At 42.1% G+C, this 15219-nt stretch overlaps 1 long non-coding RNA gene across 1 annotated transcript; it reads right to left on the reverse strand.

Moving 5' to 3' along the window:
* Positions 1-1441: 1441 nt before the first annotated feature.
* LOC121814080 lies at positions 1442-11635 on the reverse strand. The gene is made up of 2 exons (XR_006054052.1): positions 11102-11635; positions 1442-4709 (listed from the first exon to the last, which is right to left on the reverse strand). It is a non-coding gene; the product is annotated as an uncharacterized LOC121814080 (long non-coding RNA).
* Positions 11636-15219: the final 3584 nt, after the last annotated feature.

Genomic DNA, 15219 nt, shown 5'->3' on the forward strand with positions numbered 1-15219 from the left:
GGTGAAGAGGTAGAGAGAAAGATGCCAGAGAGAAAGGAGAAGTAGAAAAAAGGCATGTTTTCTTCGTTTTTTGGTGAATATTGCGGTGCGGTGAGTTAAAATGTCCATGCGCACGTAAACGACAGCGCTGTGTGTGTAAGTGCCCGAAGCTATCCTGCATCAGGAGTACCAGCCTACTGTTTTAGCCTTCTCTCTGCTTTTTGCTATAATTGAGTACAGGAGTCTTTGCTAGCTAGATAGCTCGGCCTCTGGTTACAGCCTGGAACTCCTGATAGAAAACAGCTCTCGTCCTGTGGGGCAGTTCAGTTTACAGCAGCCATACAGGGCTGAGCGAAGGAATTTTTCCTCGCAGTTCAGGCAATTCTACTCCCCTGGGTGTGTGACTGCTTCACCAACATGTCAAGTATGTTGTTATTTCACCTTAAGATCTCCCCACAAATTTTCATCCAAAAACTTGAGTTTAGGATTGAATGAATTGACTGCACAGCGCCGATTTGAACCGGCTTCCCCCCATTTATTTGTTTTTGCTATGAAGTAATTTTTTTAAAGTTAAACTTTATTGAGTGTTGGAGATTTAAAGTGACAGGAAAACCATTTATGGGATGTTCCCCTTTAAACATCCACATTCAGCCGGCGACTGTATAATACTTAGGAGTAGCCCAGGATTTGTCTCGCCTGGCTTCCATTCAGCTGGCCTGACTTCAACTATTGCAGTCAGTCAGTCTGAAAAGCCTTTCCCTAGCAGCATATTCTTTCACAGTTCAAAGACAGGACTTTGGGCAAACTAGCCCTCAGCGGCACTGCGAACCCAGCAACCCATAGAAACTCAGCGAACCCCACGCTGTTCTGAGCAACACTGGAAAGCTCTGGACTTCACACACAAAACACACACACTCACTCCATGTGACCAGATTGTCCTCTTCCACCGAGACTAGATCGAGAGAGAATTCTGAATCTGCTGTGGGCCTTGAACTTGCACTAAATCCAGAGGGATCCATTGTGAGTGCGTAATATTGGAGATGAGATCCAGGGCAAAAGCTTCCTCTTTTGTACTCAGTGAGCATATTTACTAAAAGGCACCTGATGCCACCACTGGAGTTTGTTAACAGTGAGAAGATTAGTTTCTCCTGGTGTCCTATGGAGTGTGTTTGAACTGGTAAGAAGATTAGAGTTTTACACAAGGATGGACGGAGATGTAAACAGATGAAATAATGAAAACAGGATGGAGAAAAAATGGCAGCAAATGGCGACAAGGTCAGAGATCATCGCTGCTACAAGAAATCAGACTGGTGACCATGCAGTAACCCTGATGTGACACAGAATGAAACAAGTCTCCCTCTGGCAATATACTAGGCTTTAGCAGCTTGTCAGTTCAGATATAAGCATAATGTGCAAAGGATTAAGTGCAAAAGAAGCATATATGGCAATAATACTTTTTTTCCCAGAATTGTAGCATTTGCTTTAAATGCAGCACTTTAGTGGGGAAGATGAAGAGCACTGTTTAATATTTCTACATGTGAAACATACAGGAAAGAAAGAAGTCTGGAAGAAGAAAATAAGTGCAAAAAAAGAAAGAGAAGAAAAAAATCCTCATTATTTATCAATTGCATGCAATAAAAAAATGAAGTTGAGCCTGTTGTGACAGAGAGCTGGAGTTTCTTTGTTCTTCGTGTAGTTTTCAAACCGCATTATTTCTCGGCTGTGTTTTTTTCCCCTCTACTCATGAAATGCTAAGTATGCGCACTACACGTGCAAGCAGAGGCCATCCCGTACACCAGAGTGGAGAACACAGTGTACCAGAGGACTGATTTATTACCCAGAGCTGACGATTCCCAGGACAATTACGGCAAGCCTAAGCAACAGGGTGAAAATGGCTCCTCGGAGTGTGTAGGAAGAAACAAGCAAATACACACAAGTGGCACACAGCGCATGTGTGCACGAGTGATAGAAGCAGTGAGTTGGCAGTGAGCTAGTGATAGCTTAAACTTCTGAGATCAAGACCCATTGTCCCCAAATCGTGACATTACTCTGAGGTTGACGTGCGCAGCGAACCAGCCCATGTGTTTTTGGTTATTCCTGAGGCAGCACAGACATAGACAGACTAAATACCTGTTAGGTTAAAAATGCAAACAAAACCATGGAGAACACAAACTCGGCAAAAAGGGTATTTAGTAGTGATGGCACGATTGTTAACTTTGCCTTAGAGCAAATATGAAGCTGTCCAGAGGCTCGACAAAAGTAACACATTAACCAACGCGCTTTAAATTGCAAAGTCACTGTAAAAACATTTAAAAATAACTCACAGCCGACTGCCAAGTAGACATCCTCTTACAAAAGTGACCTGATATTAAAGGGTGTGCTCACCCTCGTTTGTTTCCAGACAATCCCACTTATTTGGATTTGGCTGTGGGTATGGTTTGGGCTATAATGGTCTTTTTTGGTAAATTGGAATGCTATCTAATTGCGGAAGTATGACTAAGAGGAAAGAGACTAGATTCAATCTATGAAAGCAAGCCAACAACAACATATCCCAGAAGGCAATACGGGATGATGATACTGCCAAGACCAAAGAATGGGAAGCCCCATGAATCATTCCAGAAATGCCATATCTTATCCAAAATGAATTGCAAAAAATGAATCCAGTCCATATTGTGGTATTTGAACAGTTTTACTGTCAGGGGTACGAGTGGGAATTGATGCTAAATGTTTCTCCTGCAAGACGAAACAGAAAAAAGCTAAAATAGGATACAAAAAACCACCACACAAGCATTTAAGGCAGACTTTGTGTCCAATGTAGGTGGAAGCCTAATGCTACAGCTAAGTATACCATGAAGGCTTTCTTTATATGAAGCAAGAGAATCTTATACAGGTGCTTCCTGTGCTGAGGATATGAGCAGCTGTGCAACAGATTCTGGCAAGCCTCTTATCTGTCCTCCAAAGGCATCAACTATATCCATTTTACAAGCAGGATCAAGCCCTCGTCTTTTTTGGTATCGTAGTCATCTAAAATATTTTCTGTTGAAAGCGGCAGTCCTGGCAGAAACCCTAATGCTAGTTTTATTACAGCAAACTCACGGCACACCCCAGAACAATTAGTTCATTGCCAGTATAACAATTGCACACATTCAAGTCCAGTTTTTTTCCTCTCCAAATAACAATGTAATACTTGAAAAAAAACTCACAATACTGCTTGTGCTCTTTATTACAGGGAGCCAGTCCTCTACAATTAACCATAGTTTTGAGAGGAATGCTCTGCAGGTTGCTTTGAAAGAAGAAGTTGCCATTTCTACTGCAGCAAACATTGGAAATGTCAGCGTAGGCCACAAAAATGATCTGAAACATGTGTTTACTGGTATCTGTTGAAGAATTTCCTCATAATCTATCATATAAATAACAGCAGAGGTAATGCACAGTCTGGCATTTCTCAATCAGCCCACCTTGAGCTCATTCTTGTAAGATACAGTCAGTCACATGTACTACACCCAGGCATTCAAACACGTCCATGTTTGTAACCGTCATCTGAGAGTTTAAAATGTGCATTTAAGGTAATAGGCCAACCCATTAGGAACAAAAGGTGTTTGAAGATATTTTGCATTCCCCAGTGTGCACGCTAACATCCTATACGTGCACACGCTGATGGCCTATTGTATCACTGTCACGGTTTGGACTGGTCTGCACTCGATCATATGTGCACCCCCACCTCCCTTAATCCTTCTCTGAAGGCCATGACAAATTGCTTTCAAGTGAATAGTGGATCAATATATTTGCCAGTGCTTTCCTCCTACAGCTCTGAATTGGATTAGTGAAGGGGGAAAGAATTTCAAAAGCCATGAACAAGCACGCACATACACAAATCCCACTGAAGCGTAATTCCGGAAGAGATGCAAGCTAACACTAGCGCCCTGTCGGAAAAGGTTTCTCCTTCGCGCTCCTGGGTTATCAAAATCACCACGAAAGATTGGAATCTTCTTTGGTGAGTACAGGAGGAGGATAACTTATATGTATAATGCATTTTAGTAAGTAAACAAATACATGCATGAGGCTAGGTGGGTGAGGGTGTGGTGGGATCCATGGAAGTACTCTCCCTATGTGCAGAAACACACACAGACTTTAAATTATGAGATGCAACTAGATACTGCAATGTGAGAGTGAATTGCATGTGCATGTGGATCTATATTGTGTAATCACTCTTTGTGCCCACGGCTGATGTTTATCTGAATATGAATTAATGATTCAAAATGAAACCAGTTACAGCTGTGGGTGGAGGAACACCTTCCGCTGGTAGAAAACAGCCCCATAAAAGGCTAACATGTTCCTCATAGGTTCTATCTGGTTCAGCTGCATAGCATTAACAGTATGTCCCGTGAAACAATAGGTGTAACACGCACAAGCACGCACACACACACACTAAAAGGACCAAAAAGACCCCACAGATTCACCAACCTGACAGCAATTATACCACAGTTATTATCCACGTGGCTGTAAAAATTTGCCACCCTCATTCATCCAGTGAGCACAGCTTGGAAATGCGCTGACTTCCTCCAAACGGAGTATGGTATTTTTTTAAGGAAGAGGTGATGTCAACTGACAGGAAGTCCGCAGGTGGGAAAGAGGAAGAGGAAGCAGCCCTTCCAGTGAAGTCCCGCTGTGTGTCTTACAGGATTTAATGGAGAGCATCTGGAGCCGGGAATGCATGTGAACACGGCAGTCTGCGAGCAAGAACAGAGGTATGCGTCACAGAATATATACACAGAATATGGCGTCTCTACCGTGCGCGGAGAGACGGTGATGCAGCGTGACTTCAAATCTGTGTGCGCACATCTGATGCAAGATCCCTGTGAAGGACACCGAGGGTCAAATCGAATCACCCTTTGGGGAAAAAAAGTAAATAAATAAAAAAAGAAATAGAACGGGAGACACAGAGTTGAGTGAAAGATCCTCACACAGTGAGACAGAAACAGAGGGGTGGAAGTCGGGGTGTGAACACTGGGCAAAGACAGCCAACATAAAGAAAAGATTTGTGTGCTTCCTCTGGCTGTCATCTCGCTTCCTACAACTGGGACGAAGTATGTCAAAGACTACATTGTTTCTCCCTATGTTTCGGTTTGTGCCCATCTTTTACTCTGTAGTTCCCATGAATTCACCCCTTCTCTGTGTCTCTCTCCGTATATACATATATATCCCTTATCACCCTCCCCCTCTAACTAGCAGTTTAGTTAGCGTGCTGAAAGACAGAAAATGCCTGTTGGGTAAATGAATAAGAAGTGGCAGCTGCCCATGCGCGGTGTGAATCCAGAGAATCTCCTCAGTATTATCGCCTCATCCCAACCATCCTCTCTAAAGAGGAGCAGAAAAGGGTTCGGAAGACTGAAATATGCCATATAACATCTCGGTAACAATTCTGTGAGATTTACTTTGACAAGCAGACACACGTCGCTCTGCAGCTTACAAAAATGTCACGTTAAATGGTCAGACCTGTGACCCTGCACTCTTGAACCTGCGAGACTTACCGGTGTTATAATACTAGGTTGTTATGCAAGGTGATTGCTTCATCCTTCAAGCTAAAACTTTGCATCACAAGATATTTATAACTTGCATCAAGTTAATAAGGAAGCTACACAGCAGGGTTGACCCGATGGCTAAGGGAGATAGGGTTTAAACTACATGGGCAAAAATGCTGTGAGCAGGAGGGACTCTTTTTTTTTTTTACGTTTCACATTTCAAGATCACTTCTTCAGCAGCTTTACAATAAAGGCAGAAATAATCTATTAAGAAGATAAAAGAAGATGAAAAGCTGAAGTTGTAAAATGCACCAAACATGGAGATTGGTGGGTTGAACACAAATAAGGAAAAGAAGGAAAGAAAGTTCTGGTATTAGTATTTACACATGATTATACTCTGAAACATGAAGTAGCCTGAAAAAGGAAATCATTATTTAAATATAGAGCGACAGTAGCTTTAATTTGGAGAACTGTTTATGGTAACCTTTTGGGTGTAAGTCTGATATTCTTTCTGTTCTGGGCTTCTGACTTGCCACCTAAGGTTTCCAAGTTTTGTGCACGTTCACATTTGCCGTAGTTAGCTGTAAGATCAGTTCACAGAATTAAAAATGAACTGGGTTACATTTAATTGTCATGTGTTTTTAAAAAAATGCTGCTCGGAGCTTTTCTTTTTCAGGAGAACATCCTCCTACCATCATCACAGCCTCCAATTGTCACAGATTCATAAACTAAATGAATTGCTGTGTACCGTCACACACAGCAGCACTTTAGTAACTTTTGAGGCTCATTGTCTTACTGATTGGCAATGACTTCTTGTTATCATTTACTTGCAGATATTTCCCAAGACAGGCCGGATGGTTTAATTCAGAACTGCTGGGTGCTGCGTTGACTTAACCGCCGCTAGCAGTAGCCATGCCAACAAGCTGCATTGCTTGCAGCCTGTCGTTAATTTGTTAATTCTCATAAGGAACGAGTGGCGTTAATGTCGTGATTTTTTTTACGTTAGCTCACATGGTTTCTAATGTGTTGATGTGCAACAGGGTTATTAAAGGAGTATTAAGGAAAAGCCATTCACGTGGACACTTCTCTATTCAGTCATAAAAGACACAGGGTCAATTTGATTGGCCACTCATGTGATGATAGCTTGACCTTTAACCCTACAGCTCGCATTTGTGCAGAGATGAAAATGTACTAACGGTCTAATGTTTTGTCTTGGAACTACAGATTAGTGCAACAAAGGGTTTTAGTACTAATGTTGTACAAGGTAGATGTCATAAGGAAAACTCTAAGTCCTGATATCATAACTTTAATATTTCATTAGATGAAAATAGATAAAACCATTAGATTAAAGCCATTTAACTACTAGCTCATCACACTCTATCAAGCAGGGTGTGTGTGCATATGTGTGACAGTGTGTGTGTGTGTTTGAGAGAGAGAGAGGGGGCATGACCGGGGTGTGCCAGACTCAAAAAAATGAGAATGTTTGTATAAGTGTGTGTATCTGTGTGTGAGTGTGTTTCCTGCCATTCTGGCCCCAGCTGTACCCAAATAGCCTAAGAGCACAGTGTGCTAAGCTAACAGAGACTAGAAAGCAGCATTCACCCTGGGTTAGTGAGCTGGAAGATCACGGTGCTCTGACACCACAGAAAGAAGGAACCACAGCTCTGAACCTGCATGATAACACCCATCCACGTTTCATTTGCAAGAGTCACCCATCCCCTATTGCTCTGTACAGGTGTTTACTACAGACATTAGACATGACATTAGTATTCAGCAGCTTTAAGTCTTAAATGAGGCCTCTACTAATGGGGTAGGCTGCCTCGCTAGACTGTAATTACTGACACATTTACTCAAAAACGACCATTTAGTTTCAGGCTGGTTGGTTTTTATCCAAGTTACATGCATCATGGCATTTTGAGGCATTTAATAAGCAAGACACTGTTACGTTTCCAGCTCCCTGACTCTCCTATCAATTCTTCCTCCTGTCTACATTTCAAATGAAAAAGAGCAAAAATTGACAAGTTACAAGTTCCTTACAGTGTTTTCTTTAATCCCCACAAACAAGACAGCACACATGGGCTGTGACTGAGACGCAAAGAAGTGATTAGATTTCTAAATATAGTCACACTCTATACATAAATAAAATCTATATTCATTAATTATCTGTTGATAAATGTGTTATTAGGCAAAGCAAAATTGCCAAAAGAGCCATTTACATATCCAAAAACTTGAGATGGTTTTGTTTGACCAAAATGCAAAATTTGAGAAATAAACTAAAATGGCAAAAAAATAAATAATGACCTTTAGAAATGGTTTGTTCCTAGTTAGTTTTCTTCTTTTTTTTCAACCACAGCAAGTAGACTCATTTTAAAATGCATTGCCGTGCCATCTTATACACACCAATTTTTTTTTTTATTGAATGTGATTTAAAGTAACCTTTTGTCTAATAAATAACATGCAGCACATTTTTCCTGAAGCTCTTCTTCTACGCATCCTTCACCTCTCGTCTTCTATCTACTGAGCTTCAATTTCTATCGTGCTTTCCTTGCTCATTCCTCATTTTCTACCTCCTTATCCTGCTGCGCTCCCACAGCGTCTTTAGGTTGGTCAGTTCAGCGAGGCCGAGTTACATTCTTGGGATGCCTCTTACATATGGTTCACATTCCAGCCGGTCTGCTGAGAGGCCCACTGCTCCTCATTGCTGGCCCTGCATAGACGGGCCCAAAGCTAGGCGTGCCACTGCGTTTCTTCAACCTAAAATAATCTCAACCCAGCTTTAGGTTAGCCTAGCCTATGCTAGCATGAGGGTGGAATTTATTAAGCCTCTTCAATCAAAATATGAGATATATATGGGCCAACCCAAGCGCACACTGGTGTTTCGTTTAGCTCTCTGCACAAAGGTGGCTGTAGTTTCTTTTGCAGTTTATCTAATCCCTCGGGCTACTACATCCGCCTCTATGTGTGCTAAAGCTATATAGCACAATGGTCGTATTCTTTAATTAGGTCACCTACAGAAAAGAGTGACAAACTGAATCTAGAAACCATTTATGCAAGAATTCCCTATGTGAAGAAACACACACACATCATGGATGAGCATCCATCTTAAGCTTAAAAAGATTGAGCTTAGTATTTCTAACTTACTAGGTGACCTAAAGTAAGTTCGCATATTTCTGCACACGCAGACAAAACTACTAGTTTTATGAATTTTGTAGAGATCCAGTGAGCAGGTACTTGTGTTTGTGTCGTACATGTAAGTCTAGGCCCCATCAGGTAAACCACACACCGAAGAGCAGTGGACATCTCTCCATATGAGGCAGTTAAAATATTATTCTGGGACATGTTTGGAATACTGGTAAAGCTGCATCATCAACTACTCTATGCCAGACTTCAGCATGCTGCATACACCCACACATCCTGGTGCAGTGCATGTGTGCACATGCAATCAGAGAAAGAGAGTGCATCTGTCCTTCAATCAGACCATACATATCCGCACCTACGTACAACATGGCAACACCTGTTCTCTTAAACATCCCCAGACACTCACTCTTTCAACCCACTTACAATTTCTACACTTGTTACCCTCTTAAAATTGCATATGCGACATTTACCATAAGGTCTGTCATAAATTACTCTGAGCTAGTCACAGTTAGCCCGCTGAGGTTGTCTGGGCGTGGCCATAAAAATGCGCAACCTTACTGCAGCTACCACAAGTCCACCGCAGATCCTCCCCTCTTTGAAAGGCCTTCAGCGACAAAAAAAAGTCAGACCTGCCCAGTTACACAAGTCACTCATAAGTAAGCAGAGGACGAGTGACTCATCAAATAACATTTTTTATTATTAGTTTTCGCGTCAAGAACGCGGGTGATGCAAAGCGTTTATAGATCTGTCTGTGGGCATTTTGGAAAGTAAAGGCCTGCTTGTCAGGCAAACCCCTCCCAGTTTACCAAACCACAAGCATACACACAGTTTCATAAAATATGACAAATATGCAAAGATAAATGCTTTCATATGCGCCCAAAATACTGACTTTCACATTGACCTATCATTTGACTCTAGATTAAAGATCGCAAAAAAAAAAAAATTACTGGCACACACATCAGATCCTGTCTGTCTCCCTGTTACGTGTCGTTTCTGAGGAGTGGAGTAACAGACGTCATGGCTGGACGGCTGTATTAATCAAATCTAGGAAATAATGACTGTGCTGGCTAACCACTAAGGCACACAGACATAGGTAAATCCAAAGCAGCTAAACGATCAGAGCTCAGACAAAGCAAACATTCATACAGGATGGCAAAGGGGAGAAAAGGGAGAAAAAGGGCAGAAAAAACAAGGTTGTCATCGAAACAACAGTTTAATTCTTCACAAATATTCCCCAAAATGATTATTAACTAACTACAGAGCCTGTCAGGTAAGCTACTTCATGTGAACTTCGAGTCTGGGCCATACTTTGTGCAGTCTCCTGACTTCAGTGTGACTCTTCTAACAATAAAAACATTTTCACATACTTTTTGGGTACTAATGTTAAAAACACTCACAATGAGTCATTGTAACTGAGGTCATTGAGGCCTTGTAAATACATTATCACGCTCCTATATGTGAAACTAGCTCCAGCACGGCACTTCCTTCCCAAAGTGTGGGTGCGACATGCACTGGAATTATTACAGTAAGTAAAATTTTGCCCCAAGTCTTGGCATTCAAATGGTTGCGTCCTCAAATCAAGATGTGTCCAGTGGCACTGGACTCTGGCCCTGCCTGTAGCTTCATGTATAATTCACTGTTCATAGGCAAAGGGAGGATAGTTACAGCAGGACTGGCTACTCCTGGGGAAAAGACAGGCTGACGCAACTAACAAGCATTTCCAGAGCATCTCCACCCTGATAAAAACATTTACTCTAAGACACAGTATATAACTGGATGAATAACATTCTTATAATATGTAATTCGACTAGATGAGGTTGTCAGCATTGGAGCAGGCTGTGTGTAGCATAAGCAGCGGAAAAAAAAAAGGCAAGCCATCCGCCATCAGAAGTGGCCGTGATTTGCACGAGGTCAAGTGATGCATCGGGAGTTCTAAGCCTCGCAAAGATCAGGGACGACGAGGTCTGAGCTGTCGCGTAGCCGGCACAGATTGGATGCAGGTGGAAAAAGACACTGGCTCATGGATTACAGCTCAGTACCCAGTCTTTATCAAATTATAACCAGACACCACAGTTTTCCACTGAAGAATATGAGGTTTGAAAGGACAGCTCTTTAACCACGCTGCCATCCTGAATGCTCAAATGTTTGAGATTAGCTTAACCAAAAGTAGGACTGTGAAGACAGCCTTTAAGATTACATAATCCCTGCCACTAGAATTCTTTGAAAATGGAGGTCAGAGTACAGAGAATGGCTAAACTTGCAACAGGTTGATGGTCACAGGTTGGGAGTCAGAGATGCCAGGAAAAAAAGGGAAGCGAGCAACAAGAAAGAAGGAAAGAAAGAAAAAAGTCTTGACAGATAAAAACCTCCTTACGCCCAGACATGGCACAATGGATAGGCTACATGACTTCATGACAAACTCGAGAATTCCACAGGTTGACTCTCAAACAGTCCAGTCTTACCTCAATTTATTAAAACCTCTGGACAATCCTGGAAGAAGAACCAACCGTGATGCTCAAAAAGTCGATTTAAAACAAGAAGATCTACCGTGGACACCTGGAGATACTGAAGAGGGGGGAAAACAGCACAATACAAGCTTGAACGGGGAAATGAATGACGTTCAGGGAAGGAGGGAGGGAGAGAGAGGTGGTGGTGGTGGGGTTACTCTTCACATCCATGTTGAGCTGCAAAGGGTGGGGCCTTGAGGAATTCACTTTTTCCCCTGGACTTAAAGCTTATCTTAATTAGACTACACGGGGTCAGACTGCCTGTGCACTCAATTACGATCGCGTTATTGTGATATAAACGCATTATAATACCGAAGAATGACTCCTCGGTTGTCTTTGACAAGTCAAACAGACTAGTGTAACATAAAGAGCAACTCGTATATTTCATCTCCTCTCCAGCAGTAGATCTGTCTATCCAGCGGACAAACGTCAGGCTTGGCAAAGACACACCCGCTCCATCGCAGTCTATCCTTGGGCTGTGTCACGAACAACTACAGTATATATATATATATATATGTGTATATATGTAAGCAGGCGTCACCAACCGAGAAACCACCTTCAGTGGCTTGAAATTACGTGGTTACGTGTCTTCATTTCCTACTGACAAGACAATAAAACCCGATGAAATGCCTTTAATGGTTGTAGCCTGTAAATGTCACCTCCGCCTGAAAAAAAAAGTTTGCAAAAAACGTATCTGACAGTCGCACTTACTTTAGTTCAGCTCAATCCTCTGGTTCCGCCGAGGTGCGCGTCAATGTGGCGGTAATGTGACAAATATGCGCAATTTGCGCCGTGCTTGGGGGAGATTTGAGGATTATTAGACTCTGTTCGGACTGTTCCCTCACCCCCTCCTCGCCCTTCCACCTCATCCTCCTCCCCACACGCCCAGTTCGCCTGTGGCATTTAGCGGGGCTGGCTACTGTAAAGTTGCCACGTCCGTTACGTTTCTCAGACTTATGAAACCAGAACGACCCGCTCGGGAAAAAAAAACCCCAAACCCTCCAAAAAAACTCCTTAACTGCGCAACGGTCTCAAATCAATCGCGGCCACCGTGGGAGATTTAAGCGAAAAGGTGCGCAAATCAAATGACATTACATTTGTTATGTAATATAATCCTTAATGAAAACGACTGGTAGATGTGTACTCTCAGCCCTCCCCACCTCCTGACTGAATACTCTCGAGTGGAATCACTCGGTTTTTCTGCTTTTCTGTCAGCGCAGAAGCCTTACAGAAACCATCAGCCACACCTTAACTCTCAATCAATTTTGTGACACTTCCAGAGGTTTCGACGTGACGCGAAAGCCCTCAACTTTAACCTGATAAAACGGTCGCCTTTTGCACTCCTGTGTTAACGTTTAAACCTGTAACAAAAAAATAAAACACCAAAAACCCGATCCAATCTGTGTATCCGGTTGTCCGGTCCCACCCCATGCTTCTCGCTGCTCCTCGAGGTTCCTCCCCGGTCTCTCTCTCCGGTCCAACTCCGTTCTTCAAACCGGCTTCTCACTCCGATCAGCTGGCAGGGTCGTGACGTCAACACCCGCCAGCGACCAATCAGACAAGAACCGGAAAACTCACCTCTGATGACCACGGTGTACGTACGATGACGGTCAGGCTCTTCGACCAATAGCAACACAAATCTCTGTGAGAACTAAGGCGGGCGCTAGAGACAGCGGCCAATGACATTACAGCCGCCCATGGGAGGCGTTTTATCCTCGGACCTATTAGGTGTTGGTAAGTATTATGTGTGAACTGCGAGGAACTTTTTTTACGCCACTAAGCCATAGATGAAATTGAAATTATAGACAAGCGGAGAAACAAAATGTTATCACTTACTTCTTACTGTAGCTGATGACAGGTTACCAATCCGCACTTCATAAAGTCAAGTGGTAATTACTGTTATTTTCAGCATGTGTGTCACACCAAGTGCCAGAGTCACGGTTGTTTATACAAGTCAGATATCTTTCCATCATATAGCATTATTCGTATGTATACATGTGCATACTCATACTCTCAGGCTGTCACGTGTCCGATTCAAGGTTAATAGGGTCATGCATCTGGTCTGTTGCATGAAGACACTTATTACTATAGCATGACAAGCTGATTTGAGTGGAGAATGACAATTTCACCATGTAGTTAACGCTGGTTTCTGCAACTGAAAGCGTTGTACTTGCATATGCATTTAAAATGCCTTTAGATTTGGGGTTTTATTGTGCAATGTGTTATTTTATGTGTTCCTATAAGACACCAGAATTACCACTTGAGTTTATTGGCTTGAACTTCTGGCAGTTATTGCGGTGTTGATATAATGTCCCTTAAATAAATGAGGCAGTGAAATGGTACTCGCCACGCTTCCCCCCACCCCCCCACTGCCCAACCCCTTTCCTTATGTTTCATATCCAGGCAGTCCTATAAGAAGTCTCTGTACAGAAAATACATAAAACTGACATTGAAACAAACAAAACCTCCAAAGAAAATGTTGTCCAGTGTTCTCTTTTTTTTAAGCAAACACAGCATTCCTGTGGTTTTGAATTGAGCAGGAATCTGGCTCTACTGCCAAATAAGTGATTGCACTTCTCGTGGACAAAAAACCTCAATTGGAGGCTTGCTTGTTGAAGTCACAATTCCACATTTGGAAAAGAGAATGGAATGTGCAACATTTTCCCTTCAAATGGGATAAAAAAAAAGAAAGAAAAAAAGAAACATTTGTGTGGCAGCTGTGGAAGCAACTCTCTCTCTCGAGGGCTGAAGGTGAAATTAAAATGCAGATGATGTCATTTACATACGTTTGTTGAGAACCTTAGCTACTGTCCGGGTACAGTATGAAAGGCTTATTTGTTCCTTAAATACAAAAGAGGGTATAGAGAGTCTTTGATACGAACAAGCCGTGGACATGCATAATTGAAGATACCTGAAGTCTTTCAAGCCACTGCAGTGCACGCATGAGAAGAACCAAATCTTAAGTGAATTCGCTCTTGACTTTTTAATGCACTGGGGCTTGTGTGCTCATGCTGCACTGGCATCCCGTTCTATGTTATCATGGATTTTAGAAGTGAGCCTTTACCTGGTTTTACCTGTCACTGAACAAACAGAGGAATGCTCACGTTTACAGTCATGTCAGAAATCTTCTTTGTGCTGAGGCTCAGAGAAGTGGAGTTATACAGATCGAAGGCAACAACCTGCCGACCCTTGTGCTGTAACAGTGGAGCAGCACAGTGCTGCTTCAGTGCCACAGCTTTTTATCCCTTGACTGAATTTATGTTGGTGCATTCACAAAGCTGGACAGAAATGCTCCACATCCACACATCACTCAGGAAACCAATCCTTCCTGCCCTCAGTCTTTTCACATGGTCTCAGTCCACACTGTGAAGTGTCTCTTACCTCTGGTAGCAAACACTGACAGTTTTTCTTTTTGCCTTTTCTTCATATTTTGCCAGTTTATTTAAACCCATCACAGCAGGTTGTGCCTTCGAGTCTGTATTCAGACACACAAACACATCTTGGCTGCTAAGCCATGAAACTGGTGTGAAAACGTTACTGGTAAGTAAACACGGAACTGCACATAAAGCCACACCACAGGTAACAATCATGACTGTTTTTCTGAGCTGAGCTTTATACTACGTACGTAGTAGAAGAAGAAGAATATGAACACTTATGTCATTAAGTCATTTTTATGTCATGTCCTTCCTTCATCCTGCTATTCTTTAATAACTTGTTGCATGTAACCTAAATCAAATAAATGTCATCTATCTACTTTATAACTTATATTTTTTTATAAATTATACACATTTGCATATATTTTTCTTGCTTATTTATTCAGTGTTCTGTATTTCTTATGACCTCAACATACTGTACCTTTGTTGCGCTACTCTGAGCCAGGTAATTTCTTTCTGATGACTTTTGACAAACAATGACAAACAAAATCTATTTGTCTCTCAAGCTCTAACATATGCTCTGTTACTTTATGAATTTTGAGCTTGACTGAATCAGCATTGTTTGTGACAATGAAAAAAGGACCTGCATCATCTGACTAACCTCTGACGTCTTTAAGCAAAAAAATAAAAAAATAATAA

Source organism: Haplochromis burtoni, unplaced genomic scaffold (assembly GCF_018398535.1).
Source record: "Haplochromis burtoni strain Fernald_Lab_line unplaced genomic scaffold, NCSU_Asbu1 Contig_15, whole genome shotgun sequence".
Lineage (NCBI taxonomy): Eukaryota > Metazoa > Chordata > Actinopteri > Cichliformes > Cichlidae > Haplochromis > Haplochromis burtoni.